Here is a 24127-nt window from a genome sequence, read left to right on the forward strand (position 1 = left end):
CATTCACCATCATGATGCGCTGGGTGTGGTCGCACAACAACTACATATTATGTGAGTGGTAGCCTTTGCGGTTACAGAAGATCTCAGGATTGTTATGCGCTGCCCACAAAGCCATGTGGGTGCAGTTGATGACGCACTGCACCATGGGGAAGCCCGCTATCCTGGCAAAGCCACATGCGTGCTCGTCCTGCTTCTCCCAGCTGAGAGAGAAGAAAACGTAGTCCCTTCTCCTGATGTAGAGGGCCTCTGTGACTTCCCGGATGCAGCAATGGACGGCGAGCTGTGAGATGGCAGCTAAGTCTCCTGCTCACACTGGAAGGATCTGCTGGCGAAGAAATTGAGGGCCAATTGTGGTCACCCTGCTCTCAGGCTGCAGGTCTGGTTGCATCAGGTGGCAGAGATCTGTGGCCACCTACTTGGTGAAGCGAATTCCGCTCAAGTGGACAGAAGAGAATTGCTCTCAGAAGACCATAGGTACGTGAAGCCTCCTGTTCAGAACCTTCCTGGTCTTCCTCCTTCTCCCTCTGCGAGCATCTTCTCTTCTTTGCTGCCTCCACTCCCTCTCCCAAAGATACTCGCGCACAAGGGAGACTGCAATAAAGCACCCACATCTGTGAGCAAGTGATGCGAGCAGATGCCTTTAAATAAGAATTAAGGCATTCTCCACTTGTCCCAAACTTCCTGTTACCTCAGGTCCTTGAAAGAAGTTTATAAAGCTGCTGGAGTTGCAGAAAGATGCACAGAGCCAGTAAAACTGCAGAAACATGCCAGCTGCGTTATTGCTGCTGATCCCTTTAAATAATGCTGCTGGAGGCTCCTTCCTGTTTATCAACACTTTCTCAACTGATTGCACTTAAGGCAATCTAATAGGTGGAGCAGCAAAGTCGAAACTCACAGATCGAACATCAAGTGAGCATTGCACACTCACTGATGTCACGATCTGCATCATCCACATCATTTTTGCCGGTGCGGCATCAGCAGCATTGCCATCCTGCCGAAAATGGGACCTGCCGGCAGTGGGCAGGAAGTGAGGCAGCCACCATTTTATTCCCTGAATCTGGCCGCCACGGCTGCTTTTCAACCCCCAAATCTTTGGTCCATAATTTTTAATTATTTAAGGCTTTCCAAGTTTCTCAAAGCTTTTCAAATCAATCAGTTTACATTTTCTAAATGTTCCTCAGGAGGGCGGCAGTATATGTACTGCTAGGCTTGCTGCCATAATGCTGCAATAAATATTGTCCCCAAGTTCACGGCCCCTACAGGCGCGTATGAGGTGCACACGTGCCCATAGGGGCTCTGCAAGTTCCCAAACCCCGAACAGATTGCATGAATCTGGAAGAAAAGGGTCTCCGTGGGCAGAGAGTTGGGCTATTTGCCCAACTTCTGCCCAGCGAATGCCAGTGAAATTCTTACGACTGATAAAAGCAGGCATAAAACCTGCTCTTATCAGGGTAAGACTTTTAAAGGACAGAAAAAAAAAATCATTTTTTTCAATAATTTAAACATTTAAAAACCTATGAAATAAGGTAAGTTTATTTTTATTAGACCCATTAAAATGTAAATTTATTTTTCAAAAAATTACATTTTTGTTTTAAATAATGAATTAAATTCCATTCTGATTCATTTAAAATACATGATTTAAAAATATATATATTTTAAATGTTTGTGTACTTTTTGGGGTATTCCCATTTATACTTATGGTGACTCTGTATATGCAGAACTCACCACAAGTATGAATGGGAATACCCCGACTTTGACTGGTCGTGGCGGCCTATGTGATCCCAGGGACGTGTGCGAAGCAACTACATCCCTGGGATACGTGGGCCTCTTCGCAGGACTTCGTAGTCTCTGAACCTCCCGGACCACCAGGTAAGTTCGTAGATATTTTTCAGGTCGGAGGCATCCGCCCGCGGGAAGCCTCCTACTACAATTTCTGCACAAAATTGTTTTTGCATTCGCTGGCTTTTCGCATAATTTCACTGTTTTTGTAAATAAATTGATCTAACTCATAAGCTATTGGGCTGGAACCTCCACTTTTGTGCTCATCACCCAAAAATGGGCATTATTTCCAGCGTGGGCGTTAAAAAAGGGTTTTCAGATCGCCGGCTTCTTGCCCATTCGCAAAACACCTAGTTTACATTTTTGAAAATGGGCGTTACCGCGAGCGATATCAAATGGGTGGCAGCGTTAAATTTTTTTGACCTTCTGCAATAAAGTGTGGCCGTCCTTAGCAACGGCATGGCAACTCTCGATTCCCGCGATTCTGGAGGTCAAGGGTCACCATGACATGCGCAGAAGAGGAGACAGAGAGAGAGGGAGCTCAGAGGGACTGAAGGCGTTTGTGGGTGTGGTGTGGTTGCTTTGGGAGGAAGGAGGGAGACTTTAGAGCGTCACAGCAAGGAGGCAAACAAAAAGTAGCCGTTACCAGCCACATATTTGACCAAATTTGCTCTATGATGGAGGGAGAAGAGGAAGCATCACAGCACGTTGTGGAGAGAGCAGTGAGGTGGGAGAGGAGCACATTGGAGGCCGCAAAAGAGCCAGGAGGTTCTCGGACGAGGCAAATGCCTCCCTCCTGCAGGAGGTCGAGTCACGCTGGGGTGATTTGACACAGGGAGGACGTGGGAAACCCACCCCAAAGGCCTACCAGAGGATATGGACTGAGATAGCAGAGATGGTCTCGTCGGCGACCAACGAGGTGCGTGAGGGCAAGCATGCCGCAAACGATGGAACGACCTTGTGGGATCCGCAAGAGTAAGTATTACATTGCTTTACATGTACTTATGTATTTATATAATTTGATTTGTAACAGTCATGAGTGGCTATCAGCAGATGTGAGGTCTTTCACTTTTACCGGGAATGTTTTACTCAAAGCCTGCGGTCACGGTGTACGTCTTTAGGTAAAGAATGATAATAATCATAATAATCATGATTACATCTGTCGGTTATGTGTTGTATCAGTCTCTGTGACAGTACCTAACACTGATATCACGCAATGATCTCATGACATGTCGTCCTGTCACCTTTTACAGAAGAAGCTATCGATGATGAGGTCCGTGCAGAGGCGAACGGGTGGGGGGCTACCAGTCCCTAGCGACATCACGGAGATGGAGGAGTGTGTGCTCGCACTCGTGGGGAAGCACACCCGGACAGCCACGGATGCATCTGCAGACCCTGAAGTGATGCCACGTGAGTAAAGCTTACACCATTGCATGATGTAAAGTCAATAGATGCCACACCCACTCATATCCGAACAATCATATATGTTAGATGATACCTAAAAGTGTCATAGAAATAATGCTTGCCGAATGAAAATTATTGCAATGCACAATGTGTTGATGGTCATGAAATGTGATGTCTGCAATGATTTTGAGAGCGGTGGTGCTTTTGTCGTGCAAATGCTGTGTGTAGTGCTGGACTCACCTTGTCACCCTAGCATCCCCTTCTCCTCTAATAACCTCATTTGTGTCTTGCAGCTCAGCCAGCAGTGCGGCCCCAGGCAAGGCCACAAAGACCAGAAGGTGGGGGCGCGGGGCAGGAGTCGGTGGACGATCCTACATCTGGTGCTGAGGAGCTCCAATTGTCGCCTGTCAATCTGCTGGGTCTGTTCTCGACAGATGAGAGCGCGGACTTCGAAGAACTTGCAACGCCACGCTCCAGAACCCATTCCACCCCAAGGCCATCTATCGGTCCTCTGGTCATTCCCGCCTCTGGAGATGCTGGCCCCAAGCACCTCTCCACAGGGCACCCCATTTGTCTCCAGGACGGCGCCGACCCCTCAGAGTCCTTGAGGACCCGGCAGGTCTGTTCCACGAGCGCAACATGACAGCGGAGAGATGGTACAGTTGTCCAGGAGGACTGTAGACATTGGTGACCAGCTCATCGAAGCACTGGGAGGCACCATGACTGAGTATATTCCGCGCATTGCGGAGGCCCTGGATGCGATAGCCAGGAACACTGCTGCCACAGACCTCCCAGTGGTCCCAGAGCGCGGCACTCCACCCCTAGGTTCCACACCACCACTGCGAACAGCAGATGAGAGCAAGGACCAAGATCCTGCTTCTGCATCAGAGAATGTTGCCCCCTTGGCATCTCCTGTTCCCGTACCCGTCCAACCAACGCATCTGCCTTCATCTCCCCCAATGAGGCACCGCCTGAGGAGCTCCTCGGCCAGGCACCATGTGGGGAGAAGAAGGGAAGGGGGGGGGAGGAAAGTGAGGTACATGTGCACAGTTGATGGCTGTGTTATATCTCCATCTGGGTGTATGCAATTTGTTGCAATGTATGGGGGCTGGGGAACACGCTCCTGCTTTGCCTTTGTATTCTGTGTTGCTGGACTTGTTGAACATGTGATCTATGTCAATGATGGGAAAAAGTGGGGTGTGGGCGGGGCTGGGTGTTATTGGCTGTGATACTTATGATTTCAGACCAATGTTGGTATTAAACTTTTGTTTTTGAACATAACCTTGTTGCGCAATGTCTCAGATAGCTGGACCATTACACACACTGGTGATCTGTTACCATGAAAGGCTTAAATACAACTTAACATCAATCAACGTAAACTTTAGCTGGCACCAAGGTGATGGTCACAATTGATGTCTGAGCTGCACACACACAGCAGTGTGTCAGCGTTGTCACTCACATCAGTGCTCTTTCAGGCAAATCTTTCCGATGTCAGCTCCTCACGTAAGAGTGGGATTTAACAAACCATACCGCTGGCGTTCGTTCTGGTTAGTTCCACTTTTTGTGGACGGTTTTTTGAGTGAGCGATATTGTGGGCGATATATGTGCAAGGTTGTGAAATTGAAGATGGGCGATCTGCATAGCCGCTAGTTTGGGTAATGTTATGTATTTAACCCTTGGTAACCTGTATCACACCACCACCAGAGGGCCTACCTGTTGGAGTCCCAAGGGATCCCAGCATCCCTTGGGAGCACTGTATATAAGCAGGTCTCCCATGCTGTACCTGTACTCTGGAGTCTAATTAAAGGAGCTAAGGTCACACTTACTCATTGCATACAGTACTCAGTTTCATTATGAGCATAGTAGGTAAATATGCTCTTTGCGTCAAAAAACAGTCGCCGGGCAATAATATTGAATCTCGGCGTTAATTCCGTTCGGAAAGTAACACTGGGCGATATTATGGCCGTTGAATTCGCCCATTCTGCTGATTCTGCCAAAAAAAGTGGATGGGCAGTGATATTTTTTCTCGGCATTCAGCCCATTGGGAAAATAATGCTCGGCGATGAGTCTTCTAAAAAAGCCCGTCAGTTTCCATTTTGTGCCAAAATGGACGATATATGGGCATTATACGTCATTTCAGTGGTAAAATGGGCGTTAAGTGGGCGTAAAGCAGGAAAAAAAAGTGGAGGTTCTAGCCCATTGTCTTCTCATTTCTTGTCTCCCCATGCTCCTCACTAACTGTGACTGAGGAGGTAGGCAGGTGACCTGCTCTCAGGACTTCAGCAACACCACTCTGAACTATCAGTCAAGAGATGCACAAGAGTAAGCCAAGGAAAACTCTTCCCTTTGATTCTCCCTCTCCACTCTGTGGAGTTAATGCTGTGGGAGATCTGGAGTGAGGACAGCCTACCATCCTTGGTACTAGGTGCCAGCTTTCTGTATCATAGTGCTATTAAACTGCATAAATTGAAATATAAACATTTCTACTCATCCGATTTCCCACAATATGGTGGCCATTTTCTTTAGCTCGTGTAAAAAGATGGCTAGAAGCAATAAGAGAGGGGGGAAAGGCCAGTCTTCCCAAAAAAGGGGGGGGTGTGAAATTGGTCCTCACCGATAGCGAATCGGTAGCCTATTTTCGATCCTGTCCGATTTTCTTCTCCATTGACTGGGTTACTATCGCCTGTTATGCACTACCACTGAAGGGCAATTTCACCCTCGAAGAGGCAAATTTTCACTTTTATCACCGGGTGGAAAACAAGCAGTCGTGAATTGGTCACCCGTTTTACACCTTGCCTGATTTTCATTTACGGTGAAGTTGGGGTGTGTAAAACAGGCTACTGCCCGGCAGTAAAAGTGAAAAGTGTTCAATCTTAAAAAAACTGTTTAAGTTGTATCTTTTAAAAATAAAGCTATACACTATACTTTGCTAATGTCTTACCAAAGTTAGGTACTTTAAAGTAGCAGGGAGGTAAGAAGCACTTCTATCTAGTCTTATCTCTGCCTATGTTAGTACCGATCGAGAGGGAGAAAATCAGTTGCAATGCTTGCCAACTCCAGTTTCCTGTAGTTCTCAGTGATGGGAATGCCAGGAAACTAGCAATTGACAAGCATCAAGTGAAAAAAAATAAAATCACCATTAACTGTTAAGTACAATAAAATCATGACCCATTTTCAAATTTCAATACAGCGAAGCTTGAAAGTCTGGAGAATTTTTTTCGTGCTTCGGGCATGTTAATCCAAGTCATAAAGACAGCTTTCAAGTTATCCATCAGCATGACTATGTGAGGCTGGCTTTCTGTTAACTTATTCATCAGCCCATTTGCACTAGCCTATATTTAGCTTTTAACATACTATGATCCAGATCTAGATGTCTGTTGGCATTGCTTGTCACTTCAGGCTCAAACAAAACATGATACATTTGTCATATTCTGTGAATGAAATATACACAAGCCAGGGCAACTCAATACGAAATTTAGCAAAATCATAAAATGAGTTGTTAGTATTGGAAAAAAACAACAGTCAGAGATAACTACCAAAATCAGAACTCACTACTGTACTCAAAGCTCACGCACTGGCTGCTGAAATTGTCATTGTTTCCTGTGAAATGGGCAAACTGATGGATGTCAGATCTAAATGTAACATTCCAGTCACTGATGGTATGCTATTGAACAAGAGAAGATATTAAACCATTCTTCCTGTCCTAACTGTCGAAAGCTATTTTTGTATCCTCTAAAAATGTGCAGTTTGAAGTAAAATTTGCATTTTATACAAGGATCCGTTTTCACAATCCCACACATCAAACATCAAAATGTTACCCACATCTTGTGCAAAGTTGGTCTGAAATTTTCGGTCTTTCAATGTTTAATTCTGTTTTCAGTTCCATTTTTCTCATTTTGATCAAAACCTATTTCCACATAAGTGCTGGAACTTTCATTTTCAATTACCAAAACTATTGACGAAAGGAGCCATTTGAATGCTCGCTCTTGAAATGTTCAAACAACTGTTTGCATTTTAACACAATTGCAATGTCATACTGAATTCAAGCTGGATAGTCCTGCAGTTTGACACCCTATCAATTCCTCTCCCACTACATAAATAGATGTGAGAAATTTCAACGGCTGAATCAAGACACTGCATTAACTGTCCTTTCGAAATATTCAGTCTCCTGGAGTGAGGAAAAGGTAGATTTGCTTTGGACAATGTGCCTGGAGACTTTACATACAACACAGACAGTCTTCAACACTGTTCCACGTTTTTATGAATTGGAAAACTCAGAACGATCAGTGGCATTGATAGTAAAAGTAGAAAAATCCGGATAAATGTTTTTTGAATTTATATTTTAAATGAGAGAATTACTTTTAAAAATATTTCTTTCTGAAATAGTTAAATACTATCTAGCTGTTTCTACTTGTTTCAGATAAGCTGAACTGCGGAATGTGATTGTGACAGCTTATGGGGATCAATTTTGCCCAAAGCCGTTTTTTGGCGTATTGCCAGAGTTACGCCCATTTTTCTAGGCCAGAAATACTCCAAAAATATTTGTGCCAAGTTTCCCTGCTGTATTTTTCAAAATTGACGCCGCGCAGCATGTCCAGTCACCTCGGAGGGTGGAGCCTGCTGTCTGCGCCGAAAAAACGATGTCACACCTTCTGTACATGCGCGAAAAAAAGGAAGTTTTTGACGTTATTCCTATGGGCGCGCATGCGCAGTACAGCTCCTGGTCTGCAATTGGCTATTTTTAAAGAGCCAGTTGTGTGTGTGAGTGCCGTGTGAGAGCATTGGAAAAATCGGAGTTGCAATACAAGATGCAACTTGGTGCAAGGACCAAGAATTTCTTACAGGATGAAGTGGAGGTACTCGCTTCTGTAATTGAGGCCAGATGGCACAAGCTGGACACCAGCAGAGGTCACATAAAAGTTCCACCCAAAGAAATGAACAAATGCTGGAACCAACTAGCAGAAGATTACTGTGCAATGGTGACCACCCCGAGATCTGGAGGCCAGTGCAAAAAGAAGTGGCAAGACCTTGGTCAAGTAGTTGGTGCAAGTCATATTTTTCCTTTATTCAATGCAATTGCAATTGTAATATAAATGTGATCAGCTGTATATGTCCCACCCAGCAGAAAGACACCCTCTCTAAAAAGTTGTATTTTCATCTTTGCAGAGGAAAGTGGCACATAACAAAAGAGAAAGAACTCAAACAGGGGGAGGCCCGGCAAATCTGCAGCCACGGACACCCTTGGAAGAGAAGGTCGCTGCTTTGATGAGTCCTGCCTAGAGAAAAGCAATCAGTACTGCACAAGCTGGGCCCACATTCGAGGGAGAGGGTAAGTCCTGCAAATTCCACAGTCTGACTTTGCTAAATGTTAAGTACTGCGTGGGCTAGCCATGCTTCGGTTCATGGGGATGTCTCCATCAACTACGCTTCGGTTGATGCCATGTGCTATCATTCATCGTGATCCTTCAAACCAGCCTGCTGCCTGCACTGTGTGAGCCTACTCATGCCACCCTGCCCCTTCCTCTGCTGCTATTTGTCTGTTGTGTTATATTTTTCAGAACTTGAGGTCAACCCTGACGATACAGAAGAAAATTCAGACAAAGACGAGCCTGATGAGGAGAACATCTTCCAATACCACCTTCCAGACCAAGACCATGGGGGTGAGGGGGAGAGGGAGAGAGAGGGGGAGGGAATGGATGAAGCCCCCACTGTTGTACTCACTTTTGAGGAACTGCAAGTGCCTCCCATTGAGGTGCTAGCCCTTTCCCTGACCAGTGGTTTGAGTGTTGATGGGACATTCCATGGTTTCCTACCGTCCGAGGCTGCGGATTGCATCGAGGTGGGGTGCATCGAGGCACACCCAGGGCCCCACCGTCCAAGGCTGCGTGTCCCAGTAGGATGCAGCAAGGCACACCCAAACCCCACCGTCTGAAGCTGTGGGTTCCAGTGGGGTGCAGCCAGGGTGAGGAGGGGAAGGAGAGCTTGACCGCTTTCTCCTGAGGTGCAGGATGTAACAGATGTGTTTCACATTATGTTAATGAGTGCGGAGAGCATCGACCTTACGCGATCATTCCTGGACACCATCAGTGGGGTGGGTGATGAGATATCGGGACTGTTGGGAGAAGTAACAGCACTCTCACGAGAAATGGGAATGATGTGCAGGACGATGAGTGAGGGAATATCTCAGTCAGCTGCAATGATGTCAATGAACTCGAGCGGGGGAATTTCACAGGTAGTTAAAACACTCTGTGAACATGAGGGAGGGAATGTCACAGGTAGTTCAGACACTTTCAATGAACATGAGGGAGGGAATGTTGGAGGTCGTTGAGAATCTGTTAGGGCGCATGAGGGAAGGCATTTGGAGTTAGCTGTTACAAAAAGGGAACACGTTCAGACCCCGCGCCCATTAACTGAATCAACTGTCACACCAATCCCCACACAAGCCTCTGAAGAGCCCCAAGCCGGGCCTTCCACATTGCCGCCTGCCGCCCCCCCCCCAACAACAGGTGCGCATTACCCGAGATGTTAGAAAGAATAAGCTTGGTACCAATCCCAGAAACACTGTCGATCTGGGGCCCTTCTTGCCCTGGTTGATCATCTCGGTGTAAAAGCTTGTGTTGTTGAATCATTTGTTGGGCCCTCGCTGGGCTGCTGTGCAGCTGGCCTTGCTGAGCTGCCTGGTGTGTTGGGCCCTGCAGGGATGCTGTGGATGATGGGTTCTGCTTCGTGGTCAACCATGGTGCCGGTTGCCACTGGTGTCTATATTGGGGGATCAAAAAAGGTAGGGTCCAAGGTGGGTTGCTCAGGATAGTCCGTGAATCTGAGTTTGATTTGATCCAAGTGTTTCCGGTGAATGAGTCCATTTGAAAGTTTGACCTGAAACACCTTACTCCCTCTTTGGTTATGACAGTGCCGGGAAGCCACTTGGGAACTTGTCCATAATTTAATACAAATACAGGATCATTGATTTCAATTACGTGTGACACATTTGCGCTATCATGGTATGCACTTTGTTGCAGCCGCCTGCTCTCTACCTGTTCATGTCGATCAGGGTGAACTAACGAGAGCCTTGTCTTAAGTGCTCTTTTCATGAGCAGTTCAGCAGGTGGAATCCCAGTGAGTGAGTGGGGTCTCGTGCGGTAGCTAAGCAAGACTCGGGATAGGCAAGTCTGCAGTGAGCCTTCAGTTACCCTCTTCAAGCCTTGCTTGATGGTTTGCACTGCTCTCTCTGACTGACCATTGGACGCGAGTTTAAATGGTGCAGATGTGACATGTTTGATCCCATTACGGGTCATGAATTCTTTGAACTCAACACTGGTAAAACATGACCCGTTGTCGCTCACCAGGACATCGGGTAGGCCGTGTGTGGCAAACATGGCCCGCAGGCTTTCAGTGGTGGCAGCGGATGTGCTAGCCGACATCATCTCACATTCAATCCACTTGGGGTACACGTCTACAACCACAAGGAATATTTTACCCAAGAACAGGCCTGCATAGTCGAGGTGTACCCTAGACCACGGTTTGGAGGGCCAAGACTAGAAACTTAGCGGCGCCTCCCTGGGTACATTGCTTAACTGCGAGCATGTATTACATCTGTCCGCATCGATACCGGGCCACCACATGTGGGATCTGGCTATCGCTTTCATCCTTATGATGCCTGGGAGGGTACTGTGGAGGTCATTGATGAAGGTGTCTCTGCCCTTCTTGGGGACCACTACTCGATTGCCCCACAGAAGGTAGTCTCTGCAGTATAGACATTTCATCTGTGCGCCGCTGGAACAGCTTTATCTCTTCCTGCATTTCCACTGGGACACTGGACCAGCTCCCGTGAAGCACACAGCTTTTGACTAGAGATAATAAGGGGTTCTGGCTTGTCCAGGTTTTGATCTGCCGGGCAGTGACGGGTGATTGCTCACTCTCAAATGCTTCCATAACAATGGCTAGATCTGCGGGCTGCGCCATTTCCACCCCCGTGGTGGGCAACGGCAGCCTACTGAGAGCATCGGCGCAGTTTTCAGTGCCTGGTCTGTGGCGGATGGCGTAGTTGTATGCGGACAATGTGAGCGCCTATCTCTGGATGTGGGCCGATGCATTGGTATTTATCCCTTTACTCTCGAAAAACAGGGATAAAAGTGGCTTATGATCAGTTTCCAATTCGAATTTTAGCCCAAAACAGGTATTGATGCATTTTCTTTACCCCATAGACACACGCTAACGCTTCTTTTTCAATCACGCTGTAGGCTCTCTCAGCCTAAGACAGATTCCTGGATGCATAAGCAACTGGTTGCAGTTTCCCGAAATCATTAGCTTGTTGCAATACACACCCGACGCCATATGACAACGCATCACACGCTAGTACCAAACGCTTACATGGATCATACAACACAAGCAATTTGTTTGAGCATAACAATTTTCTCGCTTTTACAAAGGCATTTTCTTGGCTTTTGCCCCAAACCCATTCGCCCCCTTTTCATAGTAAGACATGTAGTTATTCTAGCAGTGTGCTGAGACCCGGTAAGAAGTTACCAAAGTAGCTCAAGAGTCCTAGAAATGACCGCAGCTCCATCACGTTCTGTGGCCTCAGTGCATTCTCGATTGCCTCCGTCTTCGTGTTGGTGGGCCTGATGCCGTCCACCGCAATCCTCCTTCCCAAGAACTCTGTTGTGTATCTGTAAAGCATGCACTCCCAATTTCCACCACCAGGGAGCTCATCCCCTGAAGTCCCAAGGGATCCCAGCATCCCTTGGCAGCACTGTATATAAGCTGTCCCCGAAGGCCTGTTCCTCACTCTGGAGTGTCTGATTAAAGACTGAGGTCACTGTTACTTTAACCTCCCTGCGTACAGCCTCATCTGTGTTAGGAACACAATAACTGGATGAGCTCCCTGGTGGCGGAACATGGGAGTGCATGCTTTACAGATCAAGTCGCTTTAGCTCGGCGACGTAGCTCACCACTTCCTGACCTTCAGATCGCTGGCACGTGTAGAACCGATACCTCGCCATCAGCACGCTCTCCCTCGGGTTAGGATGCTTACAAACCAGTGTACACAGCTCCTCATATGACTTATCTGTGGGTTTCACCAGAGCCAGAAGATTCTTCATGAGGATGTAGGTCGGTGCCCCGCAGACTGTGAGGAGGACCGCTCTCCTTTTTGCAGCGCTTCCTTTTCCATGCAGCTTGTTGGCTACAAAGTACTGGTCTCGCCATTCGACATAGGCTTCTCAGTCCTCACCCTCCGAGAACTTGTCCAGGATGCCCACAGTTTGCTGCATCTTTGCGTTGGATTCGTATTCTCATCGTCAGTTATTGTGTTCCTAACACAGATGAGGCTGCACACAGGGAGGTTAAAGTAACAGTGATCTTAGTCTTTAATAAGACTCTCCAGAGTGAGGAACAGGCATATAGGGGCTGGCTTATATGCAGTGCTCCCAAGATATGCTGGGATTCCCTTGGGACTTCAGGGGATGAGCTCCCTGGTGGCAGAACATGGGAGTGCATGCTTTACAGATACACAACAAACTCCACTTCAGGCGCCAGGAAAATGCACTTTGAGCGTTTTAACCTGAGCCCCACACGGTTGAGTCGACGAAGAACTTCCTCCAGATTCTGCAGGTGCTCGATTGTGTTCCGACCTGTGACCAAGATTTCGTCTTGGAAGACCACGGTGTGCGGGACCGACTTCAGTAGACTTTCCATGTTTCTCTGGAATATCGCCACCGCTGATCGGATTCCAAACGGGCATCCATTATAAACAAAAAGACCTTTGTGCGTGTTGATGCAGGTGAGGGCCTTCGATGATTCCTCCAGTTCCTGCGTCATTTAGGCTGAAGTCAAATCCAGCTTCATGAATGTCTTTCCTCCCGCCAGCGATGCAAAGAGGTCATTGGCTTTTGGTAGTGGGTATTGGTCCTGCAGGGAGAAACGATTGATAGTTACTTTGTAATCGCCACAGATTCTGACGGTGCCGCCTCCCTTGAGGTACTGGGACAATAGGACTGGCCCACTCGCTGAACTCGATCGGTGAAATGATGACCTCTCTTTGCAGCCGGTCTAGTTCAATCTCTACCCTTTCTTTCATCATGTACGGTACTGCTCTCGCCTTGTGATGGATTGTTCGCGCCCCCGGAATTAGATGGATCTGCACTTTCGCTCCTTGGAATTTCTTAATGCATGCTTTGAACAGCGAAGGAAATTTTTAAAAACCTGAGCACATGAAGTGTCGTCAGCGGACGATAGCGCTCGGACGTCGTCCCAGTTCCAGCGTATCTTTCCCAGCCAGCTCCTGCCGAGCAGCATGGGACCATCGTCCGGTACCACTCAGAGTGGTAGCTTGTACACCGCTCCATCGTAGGAGACCTTTATGGTAGCACTACCGATTACAGGAATCAGTTCTTTTGTGTAAGTTCTTAGTTTCATATGAACTGGAGTTAAGACTAGCCTTGAGGCCTTGTTGCACCACAACCTTTCAAAAGTCTTTTTGCCATGAAGGACTGGCTCACGCCCGTGTCTAGCTCCATTGACACTGGGAGTCCAGTTAGTTCAACATTCAGCATTATCGGGGGACAATTCGTGGTGAATATGTGCACCCTATGTACCTCTGCCTCCTCTACCTGAGGCTCTGGTGATCCTCCGTGGATCTGCCCTCCTCTGCAACATGGTGGTTTGCAGGTTTAACAGGCTTTGCAGCTCGCCTGCACACTCGTTGGAGGTGTCCCATTGTTCCACAGCCCTTGCAAACGTACTCTTTGAATTGGCATGAATGGAAATGATGATCACCCCCGCAATTCCAACAAGGTGTTAATGGCCTTGCATTCATCATCCTAGATGGTGGACTCTGAGTCATCTGCGGACGTGCAGCTGCAGGTATGTGTGACTGCCCTGTACGTTACGATTCGAAAACAACATCACTTTGTTCACAGTACTTGTAGCAGCACTTGTGTGCTGAGAGATTTGCTTCGTATTGTCACTGGTGGCAATGAACGCCTGGGCTATCACTATGGCCTTACTCAAGATTGGGGTCTCTACAGTCAAAAGTTTGTGAAGTATGGTTTCGTGGCTAACGCCAAGTACGCAAAAGTTTCTGAGCATGTGCTCCAAATGTCCTTCAAATTCGCAATGTTCTGCAAGGCATCTTAGCTTGGCGACATAACTTTCCACTTCCTGGTCTTCAGACCTTTTGTAAGTGTAGAACCGGTACCTCGCCATCAGAATGCTTTCCTTTGGATTCAAATGCTCTTGGACCAGTGTGCACACAAATCGTTGTACGATTTCTCCGTGAGTTTCGCTAGAGTGAGCAAATTCTTCATGAGGCCATACGTTGGTGTCCCACAGAGGGTGAGGAGGATCGCCTTGCATTTGGCAGCGATCTCTTCCCCATCTAGCTCATTGGCCACGAAGTATTCGTCGAGTCGCTCCACAAAAGGTTCCCAATCATCTCCCTCCAAGAATTTCTCCAGGATGCCCACTGTTGTCTGCATCTTTGGGTTCGCTATCTGTATCTCGTCGCCAGTTGTTGCGTATGAAGAAAGAGTCAGACTGAACACTGTGAGCTCAAACTGAAGTGTGACCTTAGTCTTTTATTGCAGATCTCCAGAGTGCCTCTCCAACCTGTGAAGCCTTCTTAAATACCTGTGCTGCCAAGAGATTATGGGATCCCTTGGCACTCCAGGGAATGAGCCCTCTGGTGGCTGTACAGAGTAAAAACAAATCGACATATATAACAGTAGGCATTATTAGAAACTGTCACCTTATATTAGCAGTGGGATCAACCTTGAACCATACATGCTGTCGTTTAGCAATGGAGCAAATTTTATTTGAAATGAACTTCAGGTTCAAGTGATCTAAATTCCAGAAGATCTTGATCTTTAGTTCCTCTCATCTATAAATTGTATAATTTATTTGCAGCGGGCATATAACTCATTAAACCAAATACTAATGATATCAGAATGCTGTTTTAGTTTTCATATTGCAACTCCAGTTAAAAAAAGGTTTCAGTGCTTCATACACCAATATAGTTATCTATACATCGTCCATGCCTCGATCCATACAGGAGAGTGGGTATTACTACAGCCCTGTAGACCATGAGCTTGGTGGTAGATTTGAGGTCCTGGTCTTCAAACACTCTTTTCCTCAGATGGCCGAAGGCTGCACTAGCGTACTGGAGGCGATGTTGAATCTCCGCATCAATGTCTGCCTTTGTTGAGAAGAGCCTCCTGAGATATGGGAAATGGTCCACGTTGTCGAGGGCCGCGCCGTGAATCTTGATGATTGGAAGGCAGTGCTGTGCGGCGGAGACAAGCTGGTGGAGGACCTTTGTCTTACAGATGTTAAGCGTAAGGCCCATGCTTTCATATGCCTCAGTGAACACATTGACTATATCCTGGAGTTCAGCCTCAGAATGTGCGCAGATGCAGGCGTCGTCCGCATACTGCGGCTCAACGACAGAGGTTGGGGTGACCTTGGACCTGGCCCGGAGGTGGCGTAGGTTAAACAGCTTCCCACTGGTAGGTTAAACAGCTTCCCACTGATGTATAGAAGGCACCTCAAGTCGCTGGAGATATATCACCAAGATCCTGCAAATCCCCTGGGAGGACAGGCGCACCAACATCAGTGTCCTCGTCCAGGCTAACATCCCCAGTATTGAAGCACTGACCACACTCGATCAGCTTCACTGGGCAGACCACATAGTTCGCATGCCAGATACAAGACTCCCAAGCAAATGCTTTATGCGGAGCTCCTTCATGGTAAACGAGCCAAAGATGGGCAGCAGAAACGTTATAAGGACACCCTCAAAGCCTCATTGGTAAAGTGCGACATCACCACTGACACCTGGGAGACCCTGGTCGAAGACCGCCCAAGGTGGATAAAGTGCATCCGGGAGGGCATTGAGCTATTCGAGTCTCAACGGAAACAGCGTGACGAGGTCAAGCGCAGGCAGCGGAAGGAGCACGTGGCAAACCAGCCCCACCCACCCCTTCCCTCGACGAATGTCTGTCCCACCTGTAACAGGGTCTGTGGCTCTCGTAGCAGACTATTCAGCCATCAAAGAACTCACTTTGGGAGTGGAAGCTAGCCTTCCTCGATTCTGAGGGACTGCCTATGATGATGATAGTTAACTAACCACAAATGCAAAATTTGTTGATCTCTGATATAAGTGGGATGGCCATAAAATCGATATAATAACAAAACATAAATGTTCACAAAGCCAGAGCAGATTTCAAAACGGGAATATCTGGACAGATGAACTATACTGATGCTGGACTAAATCTACAAATGCTGGCACGGTCTTCATCTCCTGATCAGTGCAGATAAAAATTTAGTTTAACTGAAGTGGGACACACCCTTCTGTGATCGACGTGGGCTCTGTGCTGTGTCATGTTATAAAATATTTCTAACTGCAACTAGACTAATACCCTGGGATCTTTTTAAAAAATGTTATAAAAAAGTGTCAGCACTAGCATTTCCAATATGATTTCCTTTGTCCTTTGGTTTGACACAGTATATGGATAATGCTAGAAAGGGGCAGATATGGGCTAATTGTTTGAGAGTGACTCTTGACCCTTGACCCCACTGTGCTTTGCAAGCTATCGCCCCACCTCCAACCCCCCTTTCCTCTCCAAAGTCCTTGAACGTGTTGTCACTTCTCAAATCTGTGCCCATCATTCCCGGACTCCATGTTTGAATCCCTTCAATCTGGTTTCCGCCCCTGCCACAATACCGAAATGGCTCTCATCAAAGTCACAAATTACATTGTTTGTGACTGCTACAAAGGTAAACTATCCCTACTTGTCCTTCTCGACGTGTCTGCAGCCTTTGACAGGCTTGACCACTCCATCCTCCTCCAACGCCTCTCCACCAATGTCCAGCTAGGTGGGACTGCACCCGCCTGGTTCCATTCTTATCTATCTAATCGTAGCCAGAAAATCACCTGCAATGACTTCTCTTCCCTATCTCGCATCATTACCTCTAGTGTCCCCCAAGGATCTGTCCTTGGCCCCTCTTATTTCTCATCGATATGCTGTCCATTGGAGATATCATCCGAAAACACAGAGTCAGTTTCCACATGTAAGCTGATGACACCCAGTTCTACCTCTCCACCACTTCTGTCGACCCCTGCTTGTTATCGAAATTGTCAGATTGCTTATCCGACATCTAGTACTGGATGAGCAGAAATTTTCTCCAATTAAATATTGGGAAGACCGAAGCCATTGTCTTTGGTTCCCTCCACAAACTGCGTTCCTTAACCACTGACTCCATCCCTCTCCTTAGCATCAATCTGAGGGTGAACAAGACTGTTCACAACCTAGGTGTCATATTTGACCCTGAAATGAGTTTCCAGCCACATATCCGCGGCATTACTAAAACCGCCTTTTTCCACCTCTGTAACATTGCCCGCCTCCGCCCCTGCCTCAGCTCTTCTGCTGCTGAAACCTTCATTCATGCCTTTGTTACCTCTAGACTTGATGACTCCAACTCACTCCTGGCCGGCCTCCCACATTCTACATTACATAAACCTGAGGTCATCCAAAAATTACCAGCCCGTGTCCTAACTTGCACCAAGTCACAATCACCCTTTGCCCCTGTGCTTTCTGACCTACACTGGCTCCTGGTTTCAAAACTCAAAACGCCTTGGTTTCAAAATTCTCATCCTTGTTTACAAATCACTCCATGGACTTGCCCCTCCCTATCTCTAATCTTTTTCGGCCTCACAACTCCACAAAATGTCTGCGCTCCTCAAATTCTGCCCTCTTAAACATCCCCCATTTTAACTGCTCAACCATCGGTGGCTGTGCCTTCAGCTGTTTGGGCCCCAAGTTCTGAAACTCCCTCCCTAAACCTCTCCACCTCTCTTTCCTCCTTTGAGACGTTTCTTAAAAGCTACCTCTTTAAACAAGCATTTGGTCATCTGCCTTAATTTCTTCTTCTGTGGCTCGGTGTCAAATTTATCTGTTTTGTCTTATAACACTGTTGTGAAGCGCCTTGGGACATTTTATTAAGTTAAAGGCGCTATATAAATAAAAGTTATTATTATTACTCTGCTGCCGCCATCCCAGGCTTGACTCCCTCTTAGATGATCTTCTTAGGCAGTTGCTCGGAGTCGAGGATGGCTTGCTTCTACACTAATATGAGTTCTCAGGTGACTGATGAGGCCAATGCGGGATCTACAGTCTCTATCACAGGTGAGGATGGTGGTTGAAGGGGTGGGTGGGTGGGGTGCTTGGGTTGTCATGCGCTCCTTCCGCTGTTTGTGCTTGGAAAGATCCTTGAGGGTCCTGACGTTCCAGGTCCCGAACTTCAATTTAAAAGGCGGAAGATGCCTGTGCGTGGATTTTTTTAACGTGGGGTGGCTGTTGCACACCAGCTACCACACGGGCTTGACAGAGCAAGGTCTTGGTCCAATGACAAGGAGATCCAAGATGTTTGGAGACCAGGCTCTGCTGCATGGGCCTAGCACAAACACACACACACACACACACACACATATTCCCACTGTTCCCTCCTTCCTTCCCACAGGTCCTGTCTCCCTGGGTTTCAGATAATGCAGTGTAGGCCTCCTGAACTGACTGCTGGCCCGTGCTGCACCTTCCCGGAGCCTCGACCTCGCTGCTGGGCCTCGACCTCGCTGCAGGATCCCGACCTCGCTGCTGGCCAGGACCCTCTTAGATAAGCCTAAAGCTTCCCTCTGTGCCTCACTTGTCATACTTTGAAGGGCCCATTGAAGCACCCATCGCTGCCTCCTTGCGTGCAGTAACCCCCAGTGCCCCATCCTATTCTCTCGCCGACCTTCTTGCCATGCCCGACTGCTGGGAGCTAATCTTTACAATATCCTCTCCGTCCAACTCACCCCTCCCAGTGCTAACCCTGTGGACTCTGCCAGAAGATCAGCTATCACCACCCCGCTCCGCATTTCCCTCCAGAATGTCTGTTCACTTGTGAAAAAGGCTCAAACCATGCATGAGGTTGTTGTGGATGATTGCATCGACATCCGGGCCTTGACGGAAAACTGGCTGAGTAGTAATGACACCTTCCTCCTGAATGAAGCCTCCCCGCCTGGCTATTGTGGTGGCGGTGTGGCTCTTATCACCAAATTACACCTTGGTCTGTCCCCCTACTTCTCTGGCACTTTCTCCTCCTTTGATCACCTCACCCTGTTCCATCCTTCTTGCCTCTCATTTAAAATCCTCTTTCTCTACCGCCCACCCAATTACCATAAAAATTTTCTTACCGAGGTGTCTTCACTGCTTTCCTACCTCAGTCTCTGCACCGAACAACCTCTCATCCTTGGTGATTTCAACCGCCATCTCAATTCATAATGCTCACTTTCCTTGGGTTCGCTGCCTTCCTATCCTCCCTTAATCTCTCCCTCCATGTAAACTCCCCAATCCATATTCATGGCCCCCTCCATGACATTGCTGCTCCCATCGTGTCAATCAAAGATAAAGCCATCTCTGATCACTTCCCTGTATCGCTTTCCACCCATATCACCCTTCGCACTTCCAACCCTGCTTCCTCCTGTGTCCAGCCCTGGCAAAACTCACCCCCAATTCACCAACAGCTGCACTTTCAAAATCTGAACTGTCTCGTCTTTGGCCCTCCATACATCACCACATTTATGCAGCTATCTGGGCCCTTCTGCTTGTTACCCATCTAAGTGATATAAATAATTGATTAATATTGATTGAGCTGTTGATAAAGAATTTAATTACCAGCCTGTTGAGGAATTATGTGGGATTTTGCGTAGATATTTGCCAGTTGTGAAAAGCCTGCTTTTAACTTGTGTTGCCATAGGCTGCCTGATCCAGGTATGTATACTTCAGCCTTTTGATATATTGGAGAATAGGAAGGATAGATCTAGCTATGAAGCTTCCTTTTGACTTGAATTTGAATGAAGGGTGTGAAAAGAAAGTCAGGATTGAAAAACCTTAATCTGCTCAATACTGAGCTATGGGATCTCTGAGAGTAATGTAGCCAAGTTTGCTGATGATACAAAGCTTGGAGGAAAGGCAATGTGTGAGGAGAACATAAACAAGCTGCAAAAGGACATAGACAGGCTAAGTGAGTGGGCAAAAATTTGGCAGATGGAGTATAATGTTGGAGAGTGCGAGGTCATGCACTTTGGCAACAAAAAAATCAAAGAGCAAGTTATTATTTAATATTTAAAATAGAAACATAGAAAATAGGAGCAGCAGTAGGTCATTCGGCCCTTTGAGTCTGCACCGCCATTCAATATGATCATGGCTGATCCTCTATCTTTGGCAAAAAAAATTGAAAGAGCAAGTTATTATTTAAATGGAGAAAAATTGCAAAGTGCTGCTGTGCAGCGGGACCTGGGGGTACTTGTCCATGAAACACAAAAGATTAGTATGCAGGTACAGCAAGTGATCGGGAAGGCCAATGGAATCTTAGCCTTTATTACAAAGGGGATGGAGTATAAAAGAAGGGAAGTCTTGTTACAGCTGTACAGGCCACACCTGGAATACTGTGTGCAATTTTGGTTTCCATATTTACGAACGGATATGCTTGCTTTGGAGGCAGTTCAGAGAAGGTTCACTAGGTTGATTTTGGAGATGAAGGGGTTGACTTATGAGGAAAGGTTGAGTAGGTTGAGCCTCTATTCATTGGAATTCAGAAGAATGAGAGGTGGTCTTATCGAAATGTATAAGATTATGAGGGGGCTTGACAAGGTGGATGCAGAGAGGATGTTTCCACTGATGGGGGAGACTAGTACTAGAAGGGCATGATCTTAGAATAAGGGGCTGCCCATTTAAAACTGAGATGAGGAGAAATTTCTTCTCTCAGAGGGTTGTGAATCTATGGAATTCGCTGCCTCAGAGAGCTGTGGAAGCTGTGACATTAAATAAATTTAAGACAGAAAGATACAGTTTCTTAAATGATAAGGGGATAAGGGATTATCTGGAGCGGGCGGGGAAGTGGAGCTGAGTCCATGATCGGATCAGCCAGGATCTTAATGAATGGCGGAGCAGGCTCAAGGGGCCGTATGGCTTACTCCTGCTCCTATTTCTTATGTTCTTATGTTCTTATGAAGCTGAAAAGATATTTGTCATGTATATTATATTATTATATACAACTGTATCCTAACATGCTATACATGACTGTAATAAGATATGACCTGTAACCACCAGCATACCTTACCAGCGGGGGTGCACTTGCAAGAGACAAGTATATAAGGACAGGTCTCAGGCAAGTGCAGCATTCCAGAGCTGTGAAATAAAGGTGCAGGTCCAGAGTGACCTTGACTTCACTACATGCCTCGTGTGAATCTGTACTGAGGGGACAGGACTTTACAGTGGCGACGAGTTACGGGATTACAGAATCCACAGAATGGCGAACAACGGATCAGATGAAAAGTACAATGCTGGAGACAATTGGGAGGACTTTATAGAAAGGCTCCAGCAAAGCTTTGTAACCAAAGACTGGTTAGGAGACGACAAAGCAGACAAGAGAAGAGCCCATCTCTTGACCAGCTGTGGCTCGAAAACATACGCTTTAATGAAGGATCTGCTGGCACCCGAGAAACCAGCAAGCAAGTCGTTTGAAGAATTGAGCACACTGGTAAGAGACTGCCTGAAGCCAGTGAGCAGCCTACACATGGCCAGACACAAGTTCTACAACTACAGACGCTGTGTGGGCCAGAGCATACCCGACTTCGTGGCAGAACTTCGGAGGTTTGCTAGTTTATGTGAGTTCTCCAATGAACTGAGGAGAGAAATGCTGAGAGACATTTTCTTTGAAGGAATCGGCCACGCAGGCATATTCTGAAAGCTCATAGAAACCAAGAACCTGACCTTAGAGGCAGCAGCACTGGTTGCACAGACATTCTTGGCAGGGGAAGAAGAAACGAGGTTGATTTACAATGCAGGTACGACAACTAACGAAATAGCGGAACAAGGAGTTCACAGCGTGAAACAAGCTGCTACCCCCACACACAGACAAAGGCAGGAGAGCAGGCCCCCGACAGCAGGCAGTGGTGCCAGAAGCCATCAAGGGCCACAGGAACGGCCGTTCACACCTCATCAACCCACAATGCAAGCAATCAACTACAAGCTGAGAGAAGCTCAAGAGAGATCAGCCAGATGCAGCTCATTCTTTGGAAACAATGGAAGCGGTCTGTGCTGGAGGTGTGGGGGTGGGCACTCGTCAAGGGGATGTTGATTTCAGCAGGCTGTTTGCAGGAACTGTGAATATACAGGGCATCTGGCCCACATGTGCAACAAAACGACAGCTCGGCTGGTATACGAATCGGATGGGTCAGAAAGCGGACCAGAAGACGGTGGGGACAGTACCCGGGACACCGATGTACAGCGGGTCAACACGATCAATGGCCCCTGCTCCGATAACAAGACGCCTCCTATAATGATGAGGGTCCTACTCAATGGGATACCGGTCAACATGGAGCTGGATACGGGAGCGAGTCAATCTCTCATGGGCGCTCAACAATTTGAACAACTGTGACCGCATAAAAGAGACAGACCAAAACTCACAAGGGTCGACACCAAACTGTACCAAAGAAATCGTACCAGTCCTCGGCAGCGCCATGCTCTCTGCCATACACAAAGAGACAGTGAACCGACTTCCCCTGTGGATTGTCCCCGGAGACCCCCCAGCACTGCTGGGGAGAAGCTGGCTGGCAAAACTGAACTGGAAATGTGATGATGTCCATGCCATGTCATTAGAGGAACGGACCTCCTGCTCAACAGTTATAAAGCGATTTGAACATCTCTTTCAGCCAGGTGTGGGCACTTTCAAAGGGGCCAAAGTCAAAATCTACATCACACAGGATGCTAGACCGGTCCATCACAAGGCCAGAGCTGTACCCTATGTGATGAGGGAAAAGATTGAACACAAACTAGACAGGCTTCTGCGGGAAGGCATTATATCACCTGTGGAATTTAGCGACTGGGCAAGTCCCATCATCCTGGTCATGAAGCCTGATGGATCCGTACGAATCTGTGGGGACTACAAATCTACCATAAACAGAGTCTCCCTACAGGACCAGTACCTGCTGCCCAGAGCGGAGGATTTATTTGCCACATTGGCTGGAGTTAAACTTTTCTCAAAACTAGACCTCACATCTGCGTATATGACGCAAGAATTGACCGAGGAATCCAAGCTACTCACCACCATCAACACACATCGAGGCCTTTTCACGTACAATCGATGCCCATTTGGCATCAGGTCGGCAGCTGCCATATTTCAGCGCAACATGGAGAGTCTGCTCAAGTCCATCCCGGGGACGGTTGTATTTCAAGATGACATACTTATAACGGGCAGGGACACCGACTCCCATCTCCATAATTTGGAGGAAGTACTAAAGCGGTTGGATCGGGTGGGCCTGCGAGTTAAGAAATCCAAGTGCCTGTTTCTCGCACCCGAGGTTGAATTTTTGGGCAGAAGGATTGCTGCTGATGGAATCCGCCCAACAGAGTCCAAAACAAAAGCAATTCGCCTGGCATCCAGGCCCAGGAACGCACCTACAATAAGGCATACAACCTTCTGTGTTCCAACAGTGTTTTGACTTTCTTTGATCCAGGTAAAAAGCTAGTTCTCACATGTGATGCATCAGCGCATGGGGTTGGGTACGTTTTACAACATGTCAATAGTGCGGGCAAATTACAACCCATAGCTTATGCCTCTAGGTCACTTTTGCGGGCGGAGCGCGGGTATGGAATGGTAGAGAAGGAGGCGCTTGCGTGCGTGTACGGTGTCAAAAAGATGCACCAATACCTTTTTGGGGCCAAGTTCGTGTTAGAAACCGACCACAAGCCCCTCACGTCCCTCCTATCCGAGAGCAAGGCAATAAGCGCCAACGTCTTGGCGCGAATTCAATGGTGGGCACTCATGCTGGAGTCCTACGACTATACCATAAGGCACAGACCAGGCACAGACAACTGTGCCGACGCGCTCATCAGGCTACCCCTGGCGA

At 47.4% G+C, this 24127-nt stretch overlaps 1 protein-coding gene and 1 long non-coding RNA gene across 2 annotated transcripts in view; one reads left to right on the forward strand and one right to left on the reverse strand.

The window, feature by feature from the left end:
- dock8 (dedicator of cytokinesis 8) overlaps positions 1-24127 on the reverse strand; it is a 464486-nt gene that overhangs the window by 405727 nt on the left and 34632 nt on the right. The gene's annotated exons all lie outside the window — the stretch shown is intronic.
- The window catches only part of LOC139264662 (uncharacterized), a 50131-nt gene that overhangs the window by 21735 nt on the left and 4269 nt on the right, over positions 1-24127 (forward strand). The window contains exons 3-4 of the long non-coding RNA XR_011593394.1: positions 8350-8512; positions 8742-8843. This is a non-coding gene — a long non-coding RNA (uncharacterized lncRNA). The remainder of the gene's footprint in view (positions 1-8349; positions 8513-8741; positions 8844-24127) is intronic.

This window comes from Pristiophorus japonicus, chromosome 1 (genome assembly GCF_044704955.1).
Source record: "Pristiophorus japonicus isolate sPriJap1 chromosome 1, sPriJap1.hap1, whole genome shotgun sequence".
In the NCBI taxonomy this organism is placed as follows: Eukaryota; Metazoa; Chordata; class Chondrichthyes; family Pristiophoridae; genus Pristiophorus; species Pristiophorus japonicus.